At 35.8% G+C, this 27966-nt stretch overlaps 1 protein-coding gene across 2 annotated transcripts in view; it reads left to right on the forward strand.

Moving 5' to 3' along the window:
- Positions 1-27966, forward strand: part of SCFD2 (sec1 family domain containing 2) — a 398635-nt gene that overhangs the window by 18697 nt on the left and 351972 nt on the right. The gene's annotated exons all lie outside the window — the stretch shown is intronic.

Raw genomic sequence — 27966 nt, forward strand, 5'->3', positions numbered from 1 at the left:
CTCCGAGTGAGAGCCAAAGACCTTCCAGTGGCCCACAAGATCTGTGTACCAGCTGGTTCCATGTTCCTCTCTGATCTCATCTCTGTCTCTCCTTATTAGTGCCTTCCCAGCCTCGCAAGCCTCGTTTCTGTTCCTCCAATAGGGTTCCCACTGTCCTGCCACGTGGCTTTAGCTCTTGATGCTCCTTCTGCCGAGATCATTCTTACTTGCCCTCATTTCCTTTATTCCTTCTTAGGCCTTTTCTGTTCATTTGAGCACTTCGTATTTCCTTTCTTTATTTTATTGTTTTTCTCCTTGACACTTATCACTTTCTAGTATTGTATTTTTGTCTCTCCTTATCCTAGAGAGCTATGGAGAAAACTCTCCACTAGAGAGTTCTATGAGAGGAGCCACATTTGTCGGTTTTATTCACTGCTATGTCCCCACTGCCTAGAACAGAACCCAGCATTCAAGGAATATTTGTTGAAGGAACACATGGTAATGGATCTTGCCAGAGCAGGATCATGAATGCAGTGAGGCTGCTGGATGAAGACATAATTTAGTGGAGCCAAATCAGAGCATAAAAAAGGCAAGTTTGGGGATGTCTAGACTCATAATTATTTAGTAGTTGAAACATTCTCATTGTGTTAGCAAAATAAAACAAAATTAGCCTACTTAGTTATACTTTTAGGACTTTATTTCATAGATGTATTTTGCACACAAGTAGAATGATATATTACATTCATTAATCACTATAACATTTGTAATAGAAAGGTTGGCAATAACTTCAGTGTCTATCAGTTCAGTAAATTGTGGTTATTCATGAATGGAATTATATTCAGCTATTAAAAAGAGAATAAAGAATGAAGAAGTTGTTTGTAAGCAGTGAGCTCAATGACATACCTCAACAGAAAAAAGCAAGGTGTGGCACACGTATTTGTAAAATGTGAAATAGATATTCATATTTGCTTGTGATGCATTAAATATATCTGGAAAATGTATAAGGAACTGATGATGTTGGCCACCTCTTGGGAATGCTTTAGGCTGGGGACACACTGAGAAGTTAGTGAAATGAATGAAGATGGAGGAAGGAGAAAGATATCTTTCTACATAATAGTTTATATTTTTTGAATTTTCAATCATGTGAATGCATCTTCTATTAAAAATAAATAGAAAAATAGAGTTAAATGAAAACATCATTTCCTTAAGCTAGCTTAGGGTAGGATTCTGTGTTCCCAGGAAGTAAAGTTGCTGTCTCTGACTTTGGAACCACTACAGTGCTTCTCCCTCTACATTGTCTTCCTTCCCCAATGAACCATTCCTTCCTTTAAAACTTCAATTAAAATGCCAAAACACTGTATGTAATTGTTTCTACATGTCTATCTCCCCTTCTAAGCTGTAAATTCCTTCATGGTAGTAACTGTGCCTGACTCTCTTAAGAGGAGATAGTAAATTGAATGAAGAATGTAAAAGTGATTGAGTAAATCTTTTGAGGCCAAGTATAAAAAAGATGAATAAATCCATGAAGAGCTTTATCTACTTCAATTTAGCCACTGTCTAGCATTATTGATTGGTATGTCTGTCTGTCTATCTATTCTATCTTATTTCACCCATTAACTTTCTTCTTTGTACTTTTCCCCAAATATACATAATTTTCTAGGTCAATTAGAAGGAAGGGAAGTAAAACTGAGCACCTGAATTTTGTCAAGTATTGTGCTTGGTGTTTTGAAATGTGTTATTTCATTTAATTCTAAAAGCAACTCTACAAGGCGGATATTACTCTTTTTCTATTATTATAGAAGTTGAGAAAAGGAAGCTTAAGTAACTTTCCCAAAGTGACTGAATCAGGTCACTTAAAAAAACTATTTTTTACTTCCAAGCATATTTCTTTTCCACTATATCATACTAACTCTCTGGCACATGCTTAGTTGAATAAATGTATAAATAAACTAATGAATTCAGAAATTTTGGGTACTCTGGTTTAAGCAGTATTTTAAGTCCTTGTTAAATTTTTTTTTTTTTTGAGATAGGAATTTTTTTTCCCTAGATTACAGAGCAGTAGAATAGAGTAGATTTTACAGATAAGAGACAAAAGCTATGGTGGTTCCAACCTAAACAATGATGAGCCAATTTTTGTTAACTTTTACACTAAGTAACCTGATACTGGTGTATATTAAGTCTCTAACTGGACCCTTAATGTCAAAACTTGTTCAGTCACATTTAAATAGTGATAAATATTTTTCCTATTTTCTTGGTTCCGAAATACCAATTAAAGATTACTATACTGTTGGTGGAAATGTCAATTGGTGCAGCCCCTGTGGAAAGCAGTATGGAGGTTCCTCAAAAAACTAAAAATAGAAATACCATTTTACCCAGTAATTCCACTTCTAGGAATCTACCCAAAGGAAACAAAATCCCTGATCTGAAAGATATATGCACCCCTATGTATATTGCTGCATTATTTATAGCCCAGATATGGAAGCAACCTAAGTGTCCATCAGTAGATGAATGGACAAAGAAGATGTGGTACATGTACATAATGGAATATTTTTCAGCCATGGAAAGAAAAGAAATCCTGTCATTTGCAACAACATGGATGGCTTAGAGGGTACTAGGCTCATTGAAATAAGCCAGGCAGAGAAAAACAAACACCATATGATTTCACTTATTTGTGGTATATACACACAAAGCAAAATAGAATGAACAAAACAGTGATAGTGGGTGGGTGGGGAGGGTGAGGGGGATAATGGGGCACAAAAATTTTTACTTGTAATGTAGGTTGGTCGCAGTATAGAGAATATAGCCCATGATTCTGTAACATCTTCCTATATTCACAGATAGTAGCTATACTAGTTGGAGTGAGGATTTAATAGTATGGGTAACTGTTGTACCATTGTATTGTATACCTGAAACTAAGTAAGATTGTATATCAGTAATGAGACAATAACATTTTCAGAAGGAAGAAAGTAATTTTTCTTATAGCAGAATCAGAAATACTAGTTTTATTTAAAATTTACCTGCAGATAGAAATAGCGAACTTGTATGTAAATGTGAAGTGTATATTTAGTATTGGCTTTGAGGTGAAGAGCCAGTATGCAAGGTGGTGTTCATCACATGGCCATGTTATGAATGACCTAGTTGATGGTTAGCAGGAGATGCTGTGGGCATCTCCTCTTCCCCACTTGGACTTACCTGCAAAAAATGACATTTAAAAAAACCCAAAGCTTTTTAAGTAAACATTGCAAATTGAGCAGGAGAAAGGCCTACCTCTTCTCAGCATACAGCATTCTATAGTTAACTTTTCTGAGGAATTCTGAAGATAATCTGGTCTCCGTTACAGGTTTAAAAAACAGAATTAATGAATTATTTGTGGATGGTGGGGTGAAATAAGGCAGGTTCTTTTCTGAAAATGAAGGGATAAAAGTGTCCACTGTGAAATAGTTAAATAATTTAATATGCCAGAGACATTTAAGTTATACTTCTTGATAAAGCTTAATAGCTGTGTTTTTCAGATTTCTTCTTTTTTAAATACATATTAAGAAAAGAGGGTTTGAAGGTAGAAATTCATGTTCTGTAAATTGCTCACATACTGTAACTCTGTCATGATATTTGTTAGTTAAGGAATGTGCAGGCAATCCCCAGACTCTTTCATACTGAAAATTTTAAAATGGTTTGTGGTCTTTATGTTTTGAGAAGACTGAACTCTGAGTCATTGTAGCTTTGGGATCCATAATTTAAAGTGGAAACTATGGCTCCTTTAAACAAAGCCAAGAATCTTTGGAAGTTAGCTAAAATGGAAAAGGAGGGATGGAAAAAGTCATTACATTTGAATGACAAGTTCCTAATTAGGTTGATGTTTACTGCCAAGCAAAAGTCAACAAATCCAAAAATCTAACCCCTGGTGAGTTAACCAAACACAACCTGTTTTGGGTTGCTGCTAAATTTTATATTATATAGACCAGAGTGTATTCAACAGTGTGCCAGGATTGCTCTACATCTCTGGCTACAGCTTTTTTCCTCTAATACCTGCTGGCATTCTTGCTTGAGGGCCATTTTCCCTGTTTTTTTTTTTTACCTCTGCCTTCTAATAACAGTGTCACACTGGGACAATGACTGGGGGTGGGATGGCTGTATCAACAGGATAAGGGTAAATTCCCTTCTAGCAAAGCTGGAAGGAAAGAAAGTAAGAACTAAAGATGAGATAGTTTTAGTAACGGAAGAGGCATTTTGTGGCCCAAGGCAGACAGGATCTGAAATTCCAGAAGTCTATTTGGGTAAAATATTATGGGTGGAAATACAGAAATGAACCCTCCAAGTTTGTAAATATGTGTTGTAGCTTACTCAAAATATTTATTGACTATGTTGTACGAGGCACTTGATGAAGACAAGATCTCTGCCTTTACAGAACTTACTCTAATGATGGAGATAAACAACAAACATAAACAAGTAAATATATAATGTCAGCTAGGCTTAAGTGCTATGAAGCAAATAGCACATGGTAGGGGAACCAAGAGTGACTAGGACTTGGGGTGGTGAGGAAGTATATGGGGGAGATAGAAAAGGTCTTCCTAAGGATATGTCTTTCAATCAGAGACCTCAGTGGAATAAATTATAAGCCTTTGGATATCTGGGGCTAGAACATTCCAGCCTAGCTGGTTGTTCAAAGATAACTTTTTGTGGTATTAGTTTGCTTTTCCCTAATGGCTAGTAATGTTGAACATCTTTTTCTGTACTTATTTTCCGTTTGCATATCCCCTTAGATAGAGTATCTCTTCACATCTTATGCTTATTTTCTAATTGGAATTTTTTTAATTGTTGAGTTTATATAAGTCTTTGTCAGATAAGTGATTTGCAGATATTTTTTCCTAGTCTATAGCTGTTCATCCTCTTAACAGGGTCCTCTCACAAATTAGAAGTTTTTAATTTTGATGAACTAAGTTTATCAATTTTTCTTCTTATGGACTGTGCTTTTGGTGTCAAGTTTAAGAGCTCTGCCTCACCCTGAATTGTGAAGATCCTCTGTGTTTTTTTCCTAAGAGTTTTATAGTTTTATGTTTTACATTTAAGTCTGTGATTAATTTTGAGTTAATTTTTTAATAAAGTATGATAGGTTGAGGTGGGTTTTTGTTTTGTTTTGTTTTGTCTATCCATGTCCAATTGCTCCAGGACCATTTATTTTCCCTCCATTGAATCACTTTAGCACCTTTGACAAAAATCAGTTGAGCATGTTTGCTTGGTTCTGAGTTCTCTATTCTTTTCCATTGATATGTATGTCTATTCCTCTACCAATACCACATAGTCTTAATTAACATAGTTATACAACAAGTTTAAAAGTCAGGTAGACTGATTCCTCCCATCATAGCTTCCTTTTCAAATTTTTTTTTGCTATTTTAGTTTCATTGCCTTTTTATAAAATTTAGAATATTATTTATATCTATAAAAATATTGCCAGGATTTTGATAGAAATTATATTAAACACATACTAGTTTGAGAGAGTCTGTATGTTTCTTATGTTGAGTTTTATACCCATGTACTTGGTATATCTCTCCATTTATTTGGATCATCTTTGATTTTTTTCATCTGTGTTTATATACTTTTCAGCATGTATTGTCATATTTATACATTATTTCATTTTTTGAGAGATTATAAATGATATTGTAATTTTAATATCTGTGTCCACATATTCAGTAGTATATAGACATACAGTGATTTTTGTATATTTATCTTATATCTGTCAACCTTGCTGAATTCATTTATTAGTTCTAGGAGTTTTTCTATTAGATACCTTGGAGTTTTATAGTAGATAGTCATGCTATCTGCATATAGGGACAGTTTTCCTTATTCTGTTATGAACTATATTCCTTTTATTTTTTTCTGAGCTTTATTGCCCTGGCTGGTACTTCCAGCATTGTGTTGAATAAGAATGATGAGAATAGATAGCCTAAACTTGTTCCCAATATTAGGTATTCAGTCTTTCACCATTTAGTAAGATTTTTTAAAAGACGCTTTTTAAGCACTGAGGAGTTATCCCTCTATTTCTATTTCTATGAGAGTTTTTATCATGAATTGTTACTGTATTTTGTCAAAGCGTTTTCTGTATTAATTGATCTAATCTTATGATTTTTCTTCTTTAGTCTGTTAATATGGTGGATTACACTGATGGATTTTCAATTATTAAACTAGCCTTGCATCCCTGGAACAAATTCCACCTGATCATGATGTATAATTCTTTTTATACATTGTTGTGTTCTATTTGCTAATATTTTGTTAGAGATTTTTGTATCTATATTCATGAGGGATCCTGGTCTTCAGTTTTCTTGTACTTTCTTTGTCTGATTTTTGTATCAGGGTGATACTAGCTTCATAAAATTAATTTAGAAGTCTTCCCTCCTCTTAGTTTCTGGAAGAGATTGTGTAGAAATTGTATTGATTCTTCTTAATTCTTTGGTAGAATTTGCTAGTGAAATCATTTGGGACTGAGATTTCTATTTTGGTAGTTTAAAATTACAAATTAGACTTTTCAATAGTTGTAAGACTGTTCAGATTATCTATTTCATATTGGGTGAATTGTGATAATGTTCTTTGAGGAATTAATTGGTCTATTTCATCTAAGTCATCAAATTTATGTGGAGCTGTTCCTAGTATTCCCTTATTATCCTTTGATGTATGTAGATTCTATCCTGATATTGTCTGTTTCATTCCTGATGTGGTAATTTATGTGTTCTCTTTTCTTTTTTTGGTCTTCCTAGAAATTTGTCAGTTTACTGTTATTTTTCAAGGAGACAATTCTTTGTTTTAAAGATTTTCTGTATTGCTTTTCTTGTTTTCAATTTTATTGATTTGTTCTTTATTATGTCCTTCGTTCTACTTGTTTGAATTTATTTTGCTCTTCTTTTTCTGGATTATTGAGGTAGAAGCATAGATTGTTAGCTTGAGATTTTTCTGTTTTTCTAAATACTAAATATTTCTAAGCACTAAATATATTCATTTAGTGCTATAAAACTTCTTCTCAATGCTGCTTTTGTTGTGTCCCACAAGTTTTGATATATTTTATTTTAATTTTTATTATGTTCAGTTTATCTTCTTATATCTCTTGAGACTTTCTCTTTGATTGATGGATTATTTAGAAGTGTGTTGTTTAGTTTCCAAATGTTTGGAGATTTTTCATGTTATATTTCTGTCATTAATTTTGTGTCTGTTGTGGTTAGAGAATGCACTCTGTATGATTTCAGTTATTTTAAATTTGTTGAGGTTTGCCTTATGGCCCAGTATATAGTCTATGTATGTTCTATGGGCACTTGAAAATAATGGGTATAATACTATTGTTGGGTGGAATCTTCTATGAATTTATAGTATTCTGTAAATGTTGACTATATTCTACTGTTGATGGTAGTATTGAGTTCTTAAATATTCTTGCTGATATTGTCTATATTTTCTATCAATTTTTGAGAAAGGGGTGATGAAATCTCCAACTATAATTGTGAATTTATTTTTCCTGTAGGTCTATCAGTTTTTGCTTCTTATATTTTTCAGCTCTGTTTGGTGCATGTACTTTGGGACTGCTCTGTCTTGGTGCATTGATCCTTTTTTCGTATTATATGTTTCTCTTCACTAGTAATTTTTTTTTGCTCTGAAATGTACTTTATCTGATATTTGTACAGCTACTCCTGCTTTCACCTGATTAATGTCTGCATGATATATCTTTTTACTTCCTTTTACATTGAACTTGGGGTATCATTATATTTGAAGTGAGTTTGTTGTAGGAAGCATATGGTTGAGTCATGTTTTTTAATCTACTCTGTCTTTAGTTGATATATTTAGATCATTTACAGAATGGAATTGCTGATGTGTTAGGGCTTGAGTTTACTGTTTCTGTTTTCTCTGTTTTTCATTTTTCTGTTTCTTTTATCTGGCTTTCTTAGCAGTTACTTAAACAATTTTAAGAATTCCATTTGATTTATTGACATTGTTTTTGATTTTGTTACTTTGTATTGTTTTTTTCAGTGGTTGCACTAGTATACATTTTATACATAAATAGCTTATCACAGTCTACTGGTGTCATCATTTAACCTGTTTAAGTGAAGTATAGAAAACTTACCTCCTATTACTTCCCTTCACCCTCATATGCTTATAATCATCTTAAATATTGCCTTATGTACATTTAAAACCACATCAGACAGTGTTACAATTTTTGTTTCCACCACCAAACGTAGTTTAAAAGCTTAAGAGAAGAAGGAATGTTTATTGTATTTACCTATATTTTCACTTACTGAATTTTTTCTTTTTTTCTGGTGTTTCAAGATTTTTTTTCTTCTCTTTTTAGAGAATTTCCCTTTACCATTCTTTTTTTCCTTTTTACTGTTTGTTTGTCTGTTTATTTATTTATTTTGGTATCATTAATTATACAGTCACGAGCAACATTGTGGTTACTAGATTCTCCCCATTATCAAGTCCCCACCACATACCCCATTACAGTCACTGTCCATTAGCGTAGTAAGATGCTGTAGTCACTACTTGCCTTTTCTGTGCTATACTGCCTTCCCGTGCCCCCACCACATTATGTGTGCTAATCATAATGCCCCTTATTCCCCTTGTCCCTCCCTTCCCATAAGTCTGCTGGAGACAAAATCTTTTAGTTTCCACTCATCTGAGAATATTTTTACCACTTCCTGTCAAATTTGAATCATGTTTTCACAGGATATATTATTTTGGGCAACTGTTCTTCACTTTCAATAGTTGAAAAATATTGCACCACTTTATTCTGGTTTCCATATTTCTGATGTGAAATCTACTGCCATTTGAATTGTTTTTCTTCTATAGATAAGGCATCATTTCTCTCTTATTGCTTCCAAGACTTGTCCTTTGTCCTTGGTTTTCAGAAGTTTAGTTATGATGTGACTTGGTATGGATTTCTTTGAGATTTTCATGTTTGTGATTCACTCAGTTTACTGTATATATAGACTTATGTATTTTGCTAGTTTGGGAGGTTTTCAGCCCTTATTTCTTCACATACTTTTTCAGACCTACCTACTTTGTTCTCTTCTGGGATACCAATTATAGGCATATTAGTTTCTTATCACTGTTGTGCAAATTACTGCAAACTTCATGGCTTAAAACAAAACAAATGTATTATCTTAATGTTCTGGAGGTCAGAAGTCTAGAATTGGTCTTTTAGCCCTAAAATTGAGGTGCTGGCAAGGCTGGTTCATTCTGGAGACTTCAGGGTAATTTCTGTTCCTTGAAGCCTCCTCCAGCTTCTAGAGGCTGCCTTGGCATTCCTTGGCTTTTAGCCACATCATTCTAATCTTAACTTCTATTCTCACAATGCCCTTTTCTCTGACTCTGACTTCTCTTGTATACCAATGACACTGGGTCCACCTCAATGTTTTTTTTTATTGGAGCAAAATTTTGTACAATTGTGAAATGTACTAATGGATATAGTATATATTCCTTTGTGTCAGGCTTCTTTCACTAAACATAATGATTTTAAAATTCACCACAGTGTTTTTATCCCTTTTAATGATGAGTAGTAATATTCCATTGCATGAATATGCCAGTTTCTTCCTTTTTTTTTTTTTAGCAATTTTTCTATCTTTAGAAACCTGATCTATTTCCAGTTTCTTACTATTAGGAATGAAATTACTGTGAACATTCTTAAACAAGTGTTTCAGAAGGTATATACTGTCATTTCTCTTTCCTTTTAGTGCTGGGTATATATTTTTATTTCAGAGGAAATGCTATGTCATAGGGTTGGCATATATTTAGGATTAAAGAAACTGCCAGATTATTTTGTAGAGTGGTTTGTATGATTTTACTCTTTCACCAACAGTGTGTATGAGTTCTGGTTGATCCATATTCTTGCTGATAATTGGAATTGCCCATTGTTATGGACTGATTTGTCATGGAACCCACCCTCCTCCCCTCAAAATTTGTATGGTAATGCTCTAATTTCCAGTATACCTCAAAATGTGATTATATTTGGATATAAGTTATTTAAATAGGTAATTAAAGATAAAATGAGTCTGTAGGGTCGGTCTTAATCCAATATGATTGGTGTCCTTATAAAAGGAGAAGATTAGGACATACAGAGACACCAGACACAGATTAAAGGCTGTGAAGATGGAGTGAAAAGGTGACCATCTTCAAGCCAAAGAGAAGGGTCTCAGGAGAAACCAGACCTGCTAACATGTTGATCCTGGACTTCTAGCCTCCAGAATTGTGAGAAAGTTAATTTCTGTTGTTTAAGCCACAGGTCTCTGATAATTTGTTATGTCAGCCTAAGCATCAATCATTTTAATTTTAGTCATTCTTGGGGCTGTGAAGTGGTATCTCATTGTGCTTTGAATTTGCATTTCCCTGAGGACTAATGATACTGAGTACTTTTTCATATACTTATTGTGTGGAAAAATTGGATCCTTCATACATTGCTGGCAGGAATTAAAATAGCGCAGCACCTGTGAAAAAAGGTTTGGAATTTCTTCAAAGTTAAACCTAGAATTAATATATGACTCAGCAATTACATTGCTAGATATATACATAAAAGAATTGAAAATAGGTATTCAAACAAAAACTATACATAGATGTTGATAGCAGCACTATTTCCAAAAATATAAGGATGGAAACAACCAAAATTCATCAAAAGATGAATGGATAATATATGTATCCCATGGGTAATGTATGTTTGCCATACATGGATATTATTCAGCCATAGAAAGGAATGAAGTACTGATAGATGCTACAATGTGGATGAACCTCAATACATTATGCTGAGTAAAAAGAAGCCAGGTGCAGAAGGTCATATATTACATAATTGTATTTATATGAAATATCCAGAGCAGGTAAGTCTGCAAAAAAGCAAATTAGTTGTTGTCAGGAGTGGGTAGAAGGAGGCAGGGAGAAAGAATACAAAATGACTATGAAAGTTTCTTTTGGGGTGATGAAAATCTTTGGAATTAGAAGTAGTGGTTGTACAACATTGTGAATGTTATAAATGCCACTGAATTATATACTTCAAAATTGTTAATTTTATGTTATATGTATTTTACATCATTTAAAAAAGTAGTTGAATAATGTAAGCCATTGTGAGATATCTTTAAATTATCCCATATTCAGTTCTTTAATACAAATTCATATTTGGTAGAATATGTACTTGTTTTCTAGTATTTCAGTTTTCTTCTTTTCTCTCTGGGGGAGTCTCCCTCTTAACTTCAATCAAAGTCTGTCAGTATTATGTATTTGGGCCATGGAATACTTTTAAGAGATAGCATGTGATTGACACATCTCTTTTTCTTAGCCTCAACAACTGGCAGTGTTTAGCCTGGATCCTGGAGTGAAAATGAGGCAGAGCAGAGCTCAGTCAACTCTTAGTAAACCTAAAACATGATGAGAAATACATGTTTATTTTTGTAAGCCACTGAGATTTTTGGAGTTATTTATTGCCATAGTATAATCCAGCCTATTTTGATTGGTATGTTAAGTAATAAAACCCTAGGATGTTGAAATTTCAGGAAATAAAATTTCCTTTTATTTTTATATGCTGTTTGAATTCTTTAAAAATAGCATATATTATTTACATATCAGACAAAACAAAATTATTTTCATTATGGAGAAAATATTTTAAAATTGAAAAATAATTAGGAGCAACATTTGTTGCTAGTAATCTTCCATAATTATTAATGGTTGTTCTTAGTTATAAACTATAAACTAATGGAAACTTTGTTTTATGGGTTGAATGCATCACCCTCACCACTTCTGAGTTTTTAATAAATTATAATCATTTCCATTTTGTAATTCCAAATTGTTTTTTTCATGGTGCTATCACTTTAGAATATTTAGTCTGCTTAATGACCCAGTTTATCCAGTATTTTTTAAGGGTATAGCTGGTCAAGACCTTTTTCTTAACTAATGTTTTGCTCATTTTCATAACTGACTATTACGGTATACTCTGGCAAAAAGCACTGATCAAAGAATTTAGATCTCTCCTTTAACATAGATATTTTGATCTTCTTGTATGGGAGAGAGAAGAATACTTCATAAGGGCTTAGTATGGATTACAGATTAGCCACTTCACTTACGTACTTAATTTAATTGCCCAAACAATCTTTACGGTGAATATCATTTTTATTTTAGAAACGGGAAAACTGAGGCTCATGAAAGTTAGTCAACTGGTTGAAGGTTAGAGAACAACAAAAGAGTAACCCGGCTTTTGAACCCAGATTCTGATTATCTCATCTTTTTTCTTATACACTCAAAGCTGCTTCCATGTTTGTACTTAATTTATACAAAGCTGTCACTTTATATGTGGAATAATGTCACTTTATTTTTCTGTCAGGACTATCCTTGCCTTCTTCTCTTTTTCTTCTTCTGGTACTTTATCACTGAGTACTATATTCCATAACTAGTCCAATTATGACTTTTCCAATATTAGATTCAGTTTTAGTAATTGCATTATGGACCACATTAATGGAAGAATAACAAAAGGGATTTTCAGAGTACATCCCAAATCTGTTATTGGCCCACACTAGTCCGTGACTAAATTTCTCCTTTTATGTGAGGAGGACAGTGTAGCAGTCTCTCAGGGCTTTACACAATGTAGAGTTTGGCTTTATCTGGAATTTAGGATCTTTGTTTCAAGGATTATAATGCTTTAAAAAATGTCAGTCTCCATGAGGAAGAAGCCACAGGCCCTCAGAGCCTATATTTTTATACAAAGAGATTGCTCTGAGCATTTTGAATTTAAATAATTTCAGCAGCATCCAGCATAAGTTTCACTGAGAAGGGTTGTAAGAATTCAGGTACTTGGTATTAATTAGTTTGCTCCTTGCCTTTGCCTAGAACAGTGTTTCTAAACTTTGTTAATTGGAGAGCACATTATTCACATATTGAACTTTAAAAGCCACTTGATATTTTTCTTTGAATTGATATCTTCAAACATTTTATTCAAATAATTTCAAACATATAAAAATTGCAAGGATAGTGCAAGAAACTTTTTTCCTCCTTGAGCTATTTGAGAATAATTTGCCTGTGCCCACCACCCCAAATACTTCACTATGTATTTCTCTTGAGGTACACCCTCCAGTGTAGTCACAGTCATGCAATTAACACTGCTGCACTATTACCCATTAATCCACACATTTTGCCATTTTTCTCAAGAGTATCCTTTATAAAAGCAAAAAGGGTATTTGTCAGAATCACACATTGCATTTAGTTGTCATGCTCTTTAGTATCCTTTAATCTCTGACAGTCCCTTAGTCTTTTCTTGACATTCATGACCTTGACACTTTTGATGACTGCAGGCTATTTATTTTGTTGAATGTCCCTCAGTTTAGGTTTTTCTTATGTTTTGTCATGATTAGATTCAGATTATTTTTCGCAAGAATATAACACAAGTGATGCTGTGTTTTTTTAATTGCATTCTATCAAGTGGTTTACAATATAGCCGTTCACTTATGGTGATAACTTTGACCACTTGATTAAAGGAGATGTTTTGAGATTATGCAAATATACTTTTCCTCATCAAACTTTAGCCCATTGCTTTAGCATCTAGTAGTATTTGAGGCTGAATTATTTCCATGATGGCTGTTCCTTTTGGGGGATGTTCCAGACCTATGTACTTGTAAACCCTTCATTTTGAGTTTTTATTCTGAATTCCTATCTTTACTAACAGGGTGATTTTGGTTGCAAAAATCTAGAAGAAAAGCAAAAGATTCCTTTTTTACTGTGTTCCTTAGGTGTGGAGCTTTGTGAAGTGGTTCCCACATTTTGGATTTCATGGAGCAGAGAAATTAAACAACATAGAGTTCCCTACTTTTTATTAGTCAGGTGAGCTCCTCTAGTTTTTGTTTTTATGTTTTATTTTTTGATTAAGGTATTGTTGGTATACATTCTTATGAAGGTTTCACATGAAAAAACAATGTGGTTACTACATTTTCCCATATTATCAAGTCCTCCCCCATACCCCATTGCAGTCTCTGTCCATCAGTGTAGTAAGATGCCACAGAGTCACTATTTGCCTTCTCTGTGCTGCACTTTCCCCGTGACCCTTCACACCATGTGTACTAAACATAATACCCTCAATCCCCTTCTCCCTCCCTCCCCACCTGCCCTCCCATACCCTCCCCTTTGGTAACCACTAGTCCCTTCTTGGAGTCTGTGAGTCAGCTGCTGTTTTGTTTCTTTAGTTTTGCTTTATTGTTATACTCCACAAATGAGGGAAATAATTTGGGTACTTGTCTTTCTCCCCCTGGCTTATTTCACTGATCATAAGTACCCTTCAGCTCCATCCATGTTGTTACAAATGGCAGGATTTGTTTCTTTCTTATGGCCGAATAGTATTCCATTGTGTATATGTACCACCTCTTCTTTATCCATTCATCTACTGATGGACACTTAGGTTGTTTCCATATCTTGGCTATTATAAAAAGTGCTGCAATAAACATAGGGGTGCATGTGTCTTTCTGAGTCTGAGAAGTTGTATTCTTTGGGTAAATTCCAAGGAGTGGGATTCCCAGGTCAAATGGTATTTCTATTTTTAGTTTTTTGAGGAACCTCCACATTGCTTTCCACAATGGTTGTACTAGCTTACATTCCCACCAGCAGTGTAGGAGGGTCCCCTTTCTCTGCATCCTCATCAGCATTTGTTGTTCTTAGTCTTTTTAATGCTAGCTATCCTTACTGGTGTGAGGTGATATCTCATGGTGGTTTTAATTTGCATTTCCCTGATGATTAGTGATATGGAGCATCTTTTCATCTGTCTGTTGGCCATGTTCTTTGGAGAATTGTCTCTTCATATCCTATGCCTATTTTGTATCGGGTTATTTGCTTTTTGGGTGTTGAGGTGTGTGAGTTCTTTATATATTTTGCATGTTAACCCCTTGTCAGATATGTCATTTACAAATATATTCACCCATATTGTAGGATGCCTCTTTGTTCTGTTGATGGTGTCCTTTGCTGCACAGAAGCTTTTTAGTTTGATATAGTCCAATGTGTTCATTTTTGCTTTTGTTTTCCTCGCTTGAGGAGATGCATTCGGGAAGAAGTTACTCATGTTTATAGTCAGGAGATTTTTGCCTATGTTGTCTTCTAAGAGTTTTATGGTTTCATGACTTACATTCGGGTCTTTGATCCATTTCGAGTTTCCTTTTGTGTATGGGGTTAAATAATAATCCAGTTTCATTCTCTTGTATGTAGTTGTCCAGTTTTGACAACACTAGTTGTTGAAGAGGCTGTCATTTCCCCATTGTATGTCCATAGTTCCTTTATCATATATGCTTGGGTTTACATCTGGGCTCTGTAGTCTGTTCCATTGATCTATTGTTCTATTCTTGTGCCAGTACCAATTTGTCTTGATTACTGTGGCTTTGTAGTAGAGCTTGAAGTTGGGGAGTGTAATCCCCCCAACTTTATTCTTCCTTCTCAGGATTGCTTTGGCTACTCGCGGTCTTTTGTGATTCCATATGAATTTTAGAACTATTTACTCTAGTTTGTTGAAGAATGCTGTTGGTATTTTGATAGGGATTGCATTGAATCTGTAGATTGCTTTAGGTAGATTGGCCATTTTGACAATATTAATTCCTCCTATCCATGTGGGCCTGTATAGTTTTTCCACACAACACACACATGGAAGATTGTTTATCCTACAATATTCAAAACACTTTAAGTTGAATAATTTAGCTTTATGAAAAATGCTACATCATCCTTATTATGAGTAGAAATAGGTTTGCTGTGCAAATGAAACTTCAAAGTAAGTTCTCTTTTCTACCCTCTGAACCAATTGTGACCCCTAAACCTCTTGTATAGAAAGAACTATTGTATATTCCTGTTTTCTCAGAGGTGCATTCCTGTTAATACTTCAACATTGCTTTGTGTTTCTAAGGTACCAAGGGAGATGGTACAAAATGCTTTTAAAAATATGTGGGAGTAAAGATGGTAAATAATAGCAGCAGCATAAATTCATATTTTACCTCAACCAAGCCCAAACAAAAACCAGTGGAGAATAAGACTATAATAACTTTAACAAATCAAGTTTTCCCAATGTATAATCTCTGAAACTTCACATATATAGGGAAATAGTGTCACCCATGATGAATAGAGTGATAGATTCTGAAATCATTGTATAGAATAGTGGGTTATGCTGCTTTTGAAATAACCCTTTGCATGGAATAGAGTGAACAGATGAGTTTGCTTCTAAGAGCCTCTATAAAACTGTCACTAACTCTGTATTTTAGAATTTCTTGACACATGAAGTGATCCTTAACTTTCCAAGTCTTGAATTCTAGCCAAAACACACAGATGTAATCCAGTGTAGAATTGAGTTCCGCAGTGGAGCCAAGCATTGGCCTGTCAAATGGGGGGTCATGCAAGTACCCCTCAGGAACTCAAAGTATATCTTTCAGAGTCAGAAAAATGGGCATAGAGGGCATATATGTGTTTGGTTTCTAAGTGATCTAGTTGTGTTAGTAATCTAAAATCCTCATATTGAATTAATCTGTTTATGTATTAGGAATCCATATGAATTTTCTTTGGTTTTATTTGCTATAAGGAAATTATAAATAAGTTTGTGTTGATTATGGTATTATCACTAATGAACTGGTAGAGAATAGGAATAAAAAAACATTTATCTGTATGGTGATGAAGTTCAGTTACCCCCAATTATTTTATATGATAGTTAAGCAATTTATATGTTATGTTCTGGTTCATTTTTTTGAGGTTTCATGGGCCTATCCCACTGTTGGACAAAGGGATCATTTTGAAGGAAGAAATGATAAACTAGAGTATTCCTTGGAAAGAGATGAAACTTTAGTTATATATCAGTTGGAGATTGTTCTTTTATTGTTCTGAACATTACAAAGCTGTGTGCAATTGTTTACCCTGGAATTAAACAATCCTTTATCCTGGATTTTATTTAGTTTGCTCAACACATGGTTGTGATTTCTACACTGTTAAAGACACTCAGTACATTTATGATCTGGAATCAATCACAGAGATTTTCTATTAGCTATAGATTATACAGAAGGAAAATGCATTTTTTAAGGACATTTTCTGTTTATGATACCAAACCAAAAGTATATAATTCACAAGATTGTAATGCTTATTAAAAAATTTGTAACAGGTGATATATTTATTCATGCCTTTAAAATGACAGCTTTTTCCACAGTCAGAACAATACAAATTAACTCTGCATGTTGCTTTATTTTTGTTGAGTGAGTTAGTGTAAATTACTTCCCCATACTGCAAGAAATATGTAGTATTAATGAGGGGTAGTTGTGAGTGACTTGCTCAAAGTACGAGCTGCATCAGGGTTCCTGTTTTTCTATCCTGCTTCTTCCCTGAAATGTATTCCAATGTGATGCTTAACATTTGTGAAGTGATCTTGTCTTTGTTCAATCATGTACTTATAGTTATGAAAATATTCTTTAACAAATGTGACAGAAGATATGAAAACTCATTAAAACAATATCTTCCTTTCAGCTGTTGAATCAGGAAATGCTGTTTCTGTTTCTGCTGGTTTTTTTGGTGTCCCTGAGCAGCTGCTGAGCAGTTTTTATTTTCTATTCATTATTGTGGGATAGTTGCTTTTCCACCAAAACCTTATGACCCCTGATAAGGTACTTAATCTCTTACAGTCATAGTCTTCTTCTCCGTAAAAGTGAAGTATAGTAGGTGGTTTCTAAGGAAACTTCAATTCTAATTCCTCTTACTTTATGATTTCTACTTGCTGTGTTCCAAAAACGAACTCCAGAACATGAGTTACATGAAGGCAGCATTTTCATGTCTGCTTTTTTGACTGCTGTCTTCTCATGAGCAGGGCCTGGTGCATAGGCATTCATATTTGTTAAGTAAATGAGCAAAACCCAACATAAGAACCTTCAATCAGAAGAAATGAGTAGATTATATTTACATACTTTGATAATATTTAAAAGTTAAATTTTACCTGCACACTTTGAAAGCATTATAGTCTTTAAGTCCATTCTGGGGGTTATTTTTGTAAGACTGGCCATTTATACATACATCTATTCGGCTGTGCAAATAATAGTAAATCGAATTATAATCCTCCTGTGGTAAAATCCTTTAGTGGCTCTCCATTGCCTTCTCAGTAAAGACTAAAACTTTTAACTTGTTCTAGAAAGCTTTTGTAAAAATGCTTCTTGATATATTTTTCAACTTTTATGTTCTCCATCTTTTACTGCTCCTTCCCGCAGCTACACTGAACTTCTGTCAGGTCCTCAGTGTCCTGCTTTCCCACCTTTTGGTTATTTTATGTCTTGCTCTTTCTTTCTTCCATTTCCACTTTTATCTTTGCTTCCATACACAGTACCTTTTATTTCCTATGTCAGATCATAGTGTATTGTCTTATAATTATTAGTTTATTGTCTTGTCTCTGTAATTAGATTTTGAACGTTTATTGAGAGATGTTCTGTGCCTGACTTGTTCATCTTTGTATATTGTTGTACCTTCAGTGTCTGGCATAGTCCATGGCCCATGGGGTGTTGGTGGCCTGGGTGTACTGACACACATGGCCCAGGATGCTGACATTCTGATAAAGCCAGAATGCTTCTAACCTTAATGCCCTGTGACTACTTCCACTCCCAATTCATGAAAATAATTTCTATTTAATAATGCACAATTTGAGTCTGTGACAAATTTTATAAATAAGATAAAATAGGGCAGGTGGGATTTGGAATAGGGAGTGCCACGTAACAGGAGTGGAGGGAGTGAACCCCTGAGCTGTAGAACAGAACTGGCATTTGGTAGATGCTCAATAAATGTTTGTTGAATGAGTGACAGCTTTTCAATGACCATCTGGAAGAAGAGGGGTCTAGGCAAAAAGAAAAGTGAATACAAAGGCTCTAAGTTGGGAATACACTTTGATGCATTCAGGGGACTGAAATTAGTCTGGTGTGACTGAGGCCTAATGGATGAAGCTGAGAAGGTAAGAGTAGAAGTACATAAATAAGGAACTTGGATTTTAGTGTAATGGCAGTAGGAAATGTGAAAGTGTTTTGAGCAGGGAATGATCTGATCTGATAAGGAAGTCCCTCTGCTGCAAGCCTTGATCAGTTCTTGCCTAGACCATGCACGAGCCTCTCACCAGTTCTCCTATCCATTCTCTGCAGTGAGGCCAGAGTGATCATGCAAATGTGGTCAGCTCAGTTCATTGCTGATGACCCTTCTGTTGTACTTGGAAAAAAGTATACAATCCTAATGTGGGTTACAAGGGCTCAGATGATTTCACATAAGCTGAGAGCAGTTGACAAATTAGGGCTTTATGCTCCATTCTTACTTATCTTCATTTCTCTGTAAAGGTCTCCAGTTCTCTTCCCAGGACCCCTACCCATGATGCTACTCCTGCCTCACCTGCTGTTACTCCATTCTTCAAATGGCTAATTCCTACTCCTTTTTAAGGTCTCACTGTCACATCCTCGGCCACTGTCTGACCTCCACCCCTAAACCCAGACCAGCTAGGTGTTCCACCCTCCCAGAGCTCCCATTCTCTGCTTTGGTCACCTCTGCAGGAGCACACTCCAATCCAGCTTTCCTGCTAGATTATAGCTCTGTGAGGGCAGGGCACTGGAGGCCTCTCACAGCTGTGGTTGCGATACCTCCCTGAGTGCCCAGACCACAGGAATTTCTTATATTCTAAAAGAAAGAATGAATGAAGGGCTGCATTCCAGTGCCAAGAGTCTACTTTACATATCCTCTGTGTTTAGCTGCTTTGTTTTCTATTGAGATGAAGGATAACAGATCATTTTGATAAAGATGAGGTAATTGTTTAAAAAAGTAGTCAAGAGGAGAGACGACTATTGCAACCTCTGTGATTAAGTTAATTAACAAACCTACCTTCGGAGCTCATTAAGCTCACCACTGATAGATGCCATTATTCCCTGCTGTGAAAAACTGTGACTCAGATTGCTCTATGTTTAAAATTAGCTGAAAATGTTTGTTTTATTATCATTGTATTTCTGTTGGCATACTGTGACTGTTATGTAAGTCCTGTGAGTAAGTTAAACTTCCCATGCATGCCATGAAGAAACCATTTCTCTGAGTTTAGTCACAAGATAATGGAGTGCATTCACATTTCACCCTAAGTTTCTTAACTGCATGCCTTCCTTTCATTGAAGTGGCTCCGTGATTCAACATTCAGACACCTTTTAAAAATTAATACTGTCCTCTTTATATTTTCTTTGGTGATGAATTTTCCTGTTAGTTTATAGGAGACTGCATTTGACATTTCATACATGCCCAACCAAGGCAGCTTCTAAGATTTCATTCACAGTTGAGCAATTCTGGTGAATAAAGAGCTGAGAATTAACTGGAAGGACCCTATCTTCATATACAGAACTCTCCTGAGACTTAAAAAAACAAATTCTAGCAGGTTATTATTATGTGTGTGATGTTGGCTTGTAGCCTTCTTCAAACATGACAATTTATCATTAATAGTTTGATTTTAAAGGATACAAGATAGTCTATCAAAAAAGAATATACGTTTAGTATGTACTTGACATTTTATGTAATTACTGGCAATATTGAAGCTAATTATATTGCATAGTAATGAAATGGCTCTTTTCATAGGATAAACATTTTACTTTTGTACCGTATATGTCTTGCCAATGGGTTTCAGCCCTGGGCAAGTTCGCTATGGATTCGGTGTGACCAAAGAAATTGATAGCAAAACGTTCTTTGGGGTGAAAGGATTATACCCAACTTTATTTCCAGGTGGCAGGTCAGTCATTAGAAACCCATTCACTCAGAGCTAGTCTGTATGCAGCAAGCCAGTCTCTGCTTCTGGGACACAGCCGTCCTCTGGGCCTCTCTGCACAGTCGTCCTGCACAGCCGTCCTCTGGGCCTCTGTCCTCGGCACTGCCACCACTCCAGCCTCTGCTCTGCTCTCCTGCAGCCTTGCAGCCTTGCAGCCCTGCCACCATGTCATGCCCAGAGCACAGGGTGGAGCTCTTTTTAGAGTCAACAGCCATGTATTGCCCACAGGTGTGCAGTGAGCTAGTCAACCATGGCCAGGTGAGAATCCTGGCCACAGGAACTCTCATTTTATCCACAGTATGTTTCAAGAAATCTATTGAAACAAAAAAAAAATGTGTTCTAGTAGCTACAATGAAATTGTTTATTTCATTGGAAAACTTGACTTCAAAAAACAGAAAAGAGTAGAAATTTGTTTAATATATTCTGAAAGCTGCTGGGAATGTTATTTTATTAGCTCATTTTATTATTATCACTGGACTTGTGAAAAAGAAAAAGTTTTAATAAAATAACAGCATGGGATATTCACCCATCTTTACTAAGTGTTGCAAAGTTAATAAACTTCATGCGTGTTGTCTTGCCAGTGGGTTTCAGCCCCGGGAAAATTCACTATGGATTCAGTGAAACCGAAAAATAACAGTGGAACGTTCTTGGGGTGAAAGCGTTTTTACCCAACTTTATTCCCATGGTGGCAGGTCAATCACTAGAATCCTGCCCACTTGGAGCAAATCTGCAGGCAGCAAGCAGGTCTCTGCCTCTGGGCCTGTCCACTCCCACAGCTGTCTCAGTCTCTGTCCTCAGTGCTGCCACCACTGCAGTCTTATCTTTGCTCTCCTGCAGCCTTGCAGCTGTGCCACTGTGTTGTGCAGACCCCTGGGCAGAGGTCTTTATATAGAGTCAATAACAATGTATCACCCACATGTGTGTAGTGAACCAGCCGACCAGGGCCAGGTAAGAATCCTGGCCATAGGAACCTTTACTTTATCTATACATGTGAACATGGAGCAGCAGACCATAAGGAAAACCATGAAAATATAGCTTGTTAGGGATTTAAGGAATTTCAGAAATTGGCATTCTAGTTCAGGCTTTTTGTTTTACAGAATAGTGTTGAATCATGGTTAGTGGATGGATTTTAGAATTCAAAGGGACCCGAGTTCAAATCCTTATTTATTGGCTATATGATCAGGACAAATTATTTTCTCTCTTTAAGAATCACTTGCGAAATAGGGCAATTATACTTGCCCTGTGTGGATAAAGTGAAAGTTCCTGTGGCCAGGATTCTCACCTGGCCCTGGTTGGGTAGCTCACTACACACATGTGGGCAATTCATTGTTATTAACTCTGTATAAAGAGCTCCACCAGTGCTCTGGGCGACACCATGGCACAGCTGCAAGGCTGCAGGACAGCAGAGCAGAGGCTGGAGTGGTGGCAGCACCAAGGACAGAGACTAAAATGGTTGTGTGGGTAGAGAGGCCTAGAAGCAGAGACTGGCTTGCTGCATGCAGACTCACTCTGAGTGGATGGGATTCTAGTGATTGACCTGCCACCATGGGAATAAAATTGGGTATAACTCACCCTAACAACGTTCTACTGTCATTTCTTTGGTCTCATTGAATCCATAGTGAACTTCTCCAGGGCAGAAAGCCATTGGCAAGACACCCTGGAAGGTTGTTATTCGATGAGATAATATAATTATATTAAGTATGACATCATGAGTTCAATAAATAAAAATAAGAAACATTAACTGAATCCCTCAAGGTCACAAAAGCAGCCCATGGCACTTTGAGTGGTGTCCCCAAACTTTAAACCTTACCTTCTTTAGATGGGGTGTGTGGGGAAGTTGGGGTTCCTATGGCCAGGATCCTCACTGAACTTAAACCACCTGATGATGTAACTGACCTGTTGCTAGGCTATTGCTTCCATACCTTTAGGCAATAAGCTATTATAGTGCTATATAGAGAGCTCAGCCCAGTGCTCTGCACGGAGGCAGAGATGCCTGTGCTTGACCTACCGCCGGGAGAACAAGCTGGGTAATAAACCCTTTCACCCCAAAGAACGTTTTGCTGTCAATTTCTTTGGTCGTATTGGATCCATAGCGAACTTGCCCGGGGCTGAAACCCATTGGCAAGACAGGGTGTTAGGCAAGTAGCTACAATTTGTCTCAGTTTTATCACTGGTAAATTAGCTAGAGGCTATTTCTCCTCTCTTTCCCAAGGATATAATGAACATCAAATAGGAGCTAGACTGGAAATAACACCTCAGGGAAATTTAGACTTTATTTGTTGCCTTTTCAGTTATGTACATGATATTTATGTATAAAGATTTAAAACTCAGCAAAGTCTTCTTGGAGGGAAATAAAGAAAACTGAATACAAATGGGCAATAATTGGCATTGTGTAGCAAAGTGACTGTCAGCTGATAGTGACCTACAAGGGAACTAGTATGCTGCTGCTTTAAACAAAAAGTATACAGACTCTTGAGAGCCAGCTTTGCTTGCTTCATGAATTAATGTGTATCTACTTCACTTTTCACTTTATTCCATTCTTAGATGGGGCTCACCTATGAATTTAAAGGGAAAATAAAAGGAGTAAAAGAGAAAATCAACATGAAAACTTTGAAATAATGTACATAATTGATTGTCTTTGATGGCTTACATAGTACAAGCATCTCATGGTATGCGAGAAAGATCAGTGGGCTCAGAAGTCAGTTATCTGGGTATGAGTCCAGGTTTTGCCAATGACAGGTTGAGTGTAAGTCAATTGACTTCTCTGAGGCTCTTTCAATGGGGGCAGTTATAATGGCTTTGTCATCAGGTAAGGATCAAATGAGATATAAAAGTTGTTTTGTAAATTCTGAAATGCTTCTAAAATAGAAGGTAGTGGTGATATTTAAAATACTTCTAAATACTACATTTTATTTAACTTTGGAGTCAAATGTGCTACTGTTGTGCCACGAGATTGACCATGTTTTATTTAACTTTTCAAAATCTTCCTTAAGTTAGATATGAAAAAAGAAATAAGCTTTTTGGATGGGCCTGATTATTAAAAAGATGTTTTCGAGCTCTTCCCTAACTTGAGAAAAGACTAAGCAAGGTAAAGTAGATTTACAGTGGAGTACAAAGGGTTTAGATGAGGTGTAAATAGGATCTAAGAGCAGTTTGATTTGTTTGAAGCTACATTGTTTTTCTCAGGCATATTATACAATTATCTTTAGGTACCTTTAAAAACTAACAGTCAATTTTCATCTGAGTGTGTTGGGTTAGGTAGTGTCCTGCTGAAGATGTAAAGATGATTGATGTACTAATCCTTCTAATGTTCACTTTTATTCCAGAAGGTGACTTTATAAATCAGTCTGGAAATATTTGTAGAATCTGAACCCCTCATCAAAGTAACAATTCTCATTTTAAAATGTCCTGTTGTGTGCAGTCTACAGAATTTCCATATAATTAGATTAATGAGGCAATAAGTGGGTACTTCTTTAAACTGCTTAAAAACCTTCATTTAAAAAAGAACTTTTTTCCTATAGCTGTAATTCTCTAAGTAATCTAAGGCAAGTTTTCTTACTTTATTCTTGAAAGTAAAAATTCTTTACATCAACATGTTACATATAGGGGGATAGTTTGAGTTGGACTTTTCAGTGTTTCAGTGTGATTGTTATGAAATCTGCATTATGTAGTGTTAACCTTTTCATACTAGAAATGACGCTACTAACAGTGGTTACTCATGTGTATATGCAAGCAGATGGAAAAAAGTCATGTACTTCTAGAACAGGCTCCCTTTTAAGTCTTATAAGAAAATTCTGACCTTTGATTTTTTTTTTTAACTTCTCCTGCTGCGGCTGCTGTGTTTATTGAACACTGATGTGTGCCAGGCATTGTTCTAGGTGTTCTAGATATATTAGCATGTGCAATTCTTATAATAACCTACTAAATATAAAGTATTACTATGCCCAATGAACAGAGGAGAAGACATGAACAGGGAGGTGAAGTAACTCTCCTGGGTCATAGAGCTAGTGAGTGGTAGAACTAGAACCCTTGTTGTTTGCTTCCAGAACCCACACGTTTGCCAGTCTGCAGTACTGTCTACCCATAGTCTATCACACTGGCCCTGTTGGGATAGCACTCTATGTATTGCATATTCTCTCATCAGGAAAAGAGAATTTGTATAGTTGGAGAGGATTAAGAATTACATAAAATACACTATCCTTATTATCATATGGCTTTCAGTTAACTTTTCCTGACTTACAAAATTTGACATCAGGAATTTATTTCATGTGAAACTTCAATATTGTGAAATGTCTGATTAAATGAATATGTTGGAGAAAGGCAGTGATTAACTCCCAGACACAACTCATTTGCGAATGTAGGTGTGTGAGCATGAGGTACCATGCAGCAGTAACAGTGACTTGGGGAAGAAGTGGGTACAGGACACAACAGAGCTGGTAATAAGTATGAAGATCAGTGCCGATTATCCAGAGAACCAGAATTAGCTCAGGAATGTTAACCTGGTAAACTTAACATGATCATGTGTGATATGGGGGTTAATATGGTGTGTTAGGAAACTGTTTTGGACAGGAGGTAGACATTAGAAACACATCTAGACAGTCAAATTGTTTATGTCACAAAAACAATTTTCAAGGAAATATGACCTGACTGCATCAGTGTTAAAGACCATGGAAACTATGTATTTCTTCTAAAATGTTTAAATAGCAAAGAGCCAGAGAATACAAACCCTAAGTGACTTTAGTATATGTGAACAAATCATGATTGTATGAAAAAAATACTCAGTGTAAGTAAGTCAGTGAATTCATCAATTTATTACAAACCCCTGAACACATTTAATTTTAAGACTCACATTTATCATGAATCAGGAAAGTTCTTTATGTACATTATCTTTTTAACCCTTCCAACAGCCCTGTGAAGTAGTCACTATTACTACTTCCATCTCATGGAAGAGAAAATGGAGAAAAAGAGAGGATTAGTTATGTGTGCAAGGTTACACAACTAGCACCATTCATTCACTTATTCAGTATATAGTTATGTGTGCAAGGTTACACAACTAGCACCATTCATTCACTTATTCAGTATAAATTGAGTGCACCTACCTGGACCTGGTGCTGTTCTAGGCAGTGGGGAATTAGCAATAAGTAAAACAAAAATCCCTACTTTCATAGAAGGTCTTTCTATGAGGGAGATAGATAAACAACAGATAAACATGGAAACGTATAATCAGTCAGATGGCAATAAAGATTGTATAGAATAGTAAAAGCCCAGTTAGGGGAAAAGAGAGCGCTAGGATAAGGTATCAGGATGGGGTGTTGTCACTTTTCTATATAGGGTTGTCAGAGGGATGTCTCTGATAAAGTGACATTTCAGCAGACACTTGAAGAGAGAGGGATATTTGTAGGAAGCACATTCCTGGCAAAGGAGAAGAGGTCCCTGTGCTTAGACTGCCTGAGGAAGATCAAAGAGCCATGTAGCTAATGTGGGAGGAGGGGAGAACCCAGATTTATTTGACCCCAGAGCCCACATTTTAACCACTATACTAATCTGAAGGCGTAACCCCAGCACTATGGAGACACTCTATTAGCAAGATACATACTCATGGAAAAAAGAGCAGTGAAATTCTACTCAGGAAGGTCTGTGTGTAGAATTGAGAGTGTGTGACAAATCCCTGTTGTTTGGGGAAAGATGCTTTGGACAATGAAAGTGGGGAATGATTGTGGACCATCAATTTGGGAAACTGGGAGCATTAGCACTCCTACTCAGAATTTTCTAGTGGTTCTCCATTGCCTTCAGAGCTTTACAGAAATTAAATAACTTTTTCCAAAGCCCCGTAGGTAATAAATAGGCCCAGCTTTGAATGATGATAAAGGGTGTGTTCATAACCGCTCATCTATGTTACTCTTCTCACAATGTGAAATCAGTCACCAGCTTCTTGGCTTCCCATTACCCACAGCCTAAAGCCGACAAGGCTTGGCAAGGATACAGGGTCTCATAGAGTTGATACTGCCTTCTCTTTTGCCCTTAGTTCTAGTGCCCCTCCTTGCATTTTAGCCTGGTCAAAGCAGCACTTCTTAGTGTCATGTCCTTAGGACTTTGCACATTCTGAAATGTCCTTCTTCCTCTTCTTTTGTGATGAAAACTTTATTTTATATATATTCCCTTGAAGATTTTCTTTAGTGTTCTCCTTTCCAGATTGGGTTAAAACTTTTACTTTGGTTGCTTTTGGAGCATACATATCTGTGTACTTGCTCATCATTTCCAGTAGAAATCATTCTCAGTCTCTGTCCTCCCAGCCAGGATTAAAAGCCCTGCTCTATATGCCTGGAAAAATCTGTGCAAGCACTGATCTGTCTCTTACCATATGTTTTTGGATAATTTCTTTACTTACATGTCTGCCTCTTCTTACAGACTGTAAGTCATTGAAAGCTGCTACTAGTTTTTATTTATATCCCAACCACTGAGAATAGGGCTTGGCATGTAGTTTACATGCTCATTGAAATTAAAGTTAGAATATTAGATACTGAGTTATAATAATGACAATTTTGTTCAGATCAAAACAAGTGGAATATGTTGAGCAGTGATGTTAGTTTGCTCAGAAAAAGTAAAAACACCATTGTTTAATGAAAGATTATCATATGCCAGATATTAAACTCAGTGTTGACATACATCATTCCGTTATTCCACATCAAATTCAAACCTGAAATAATACATTATTAGGAAAACTTCAAAGCTAAATTAGTATCATATTAGGTATATCATTTAAAACTTAACTTTAAAAAATACTTTCACTTTCAAATTATCACTAACTTGGTAGTAGGAGGTGTTAATGGGGCTTTAAGTGGAGGAAAAATGTCCTTAGAAAAGGGACAGAAGTCATCTTTGTTTCTTTATACTCAGTTTTTAAAGCCTTCCTACAAATGTGTATACTTGGCTACATGAGGGATCTTCCGGAAAGAACACTCTCCTTATTTATAATTTGGACATGGCATGTTGGGTGAGACAGAGGGCTGTTGGAGAAGTGAGCCCAGATGAGACTGTGCATAATGCTGCCCTTGGTGCTGTTATCAACGGTTAATTGTAGAGGCTTTTATGTCATCCTTACAACCTAAGCCCAAAATGGGCTACTTAAGGCCATGGTCCTTAGCTGAATTCCTGATTTTCATTTAGTAGGAAATCCACTCCTTGTGGATATGCTTATAATCACTGATAAATCATTTTTAGATATGTAT

The sequence above is a fragment of the Manis javanica genome, chromosome 5 (assembly GCF_040802235.1).
Source record: "Manis javanica isolate MJ-LG chromosome 5, MJ_LKY, whole genome shotgun sequence".
Classification (NCBI taxonomy): domain Eukaryota; kingdom Metazoa; phylum Chordata; class Mammalia; order Pholidota; family Manidae; genus Manis; species Manis javanica.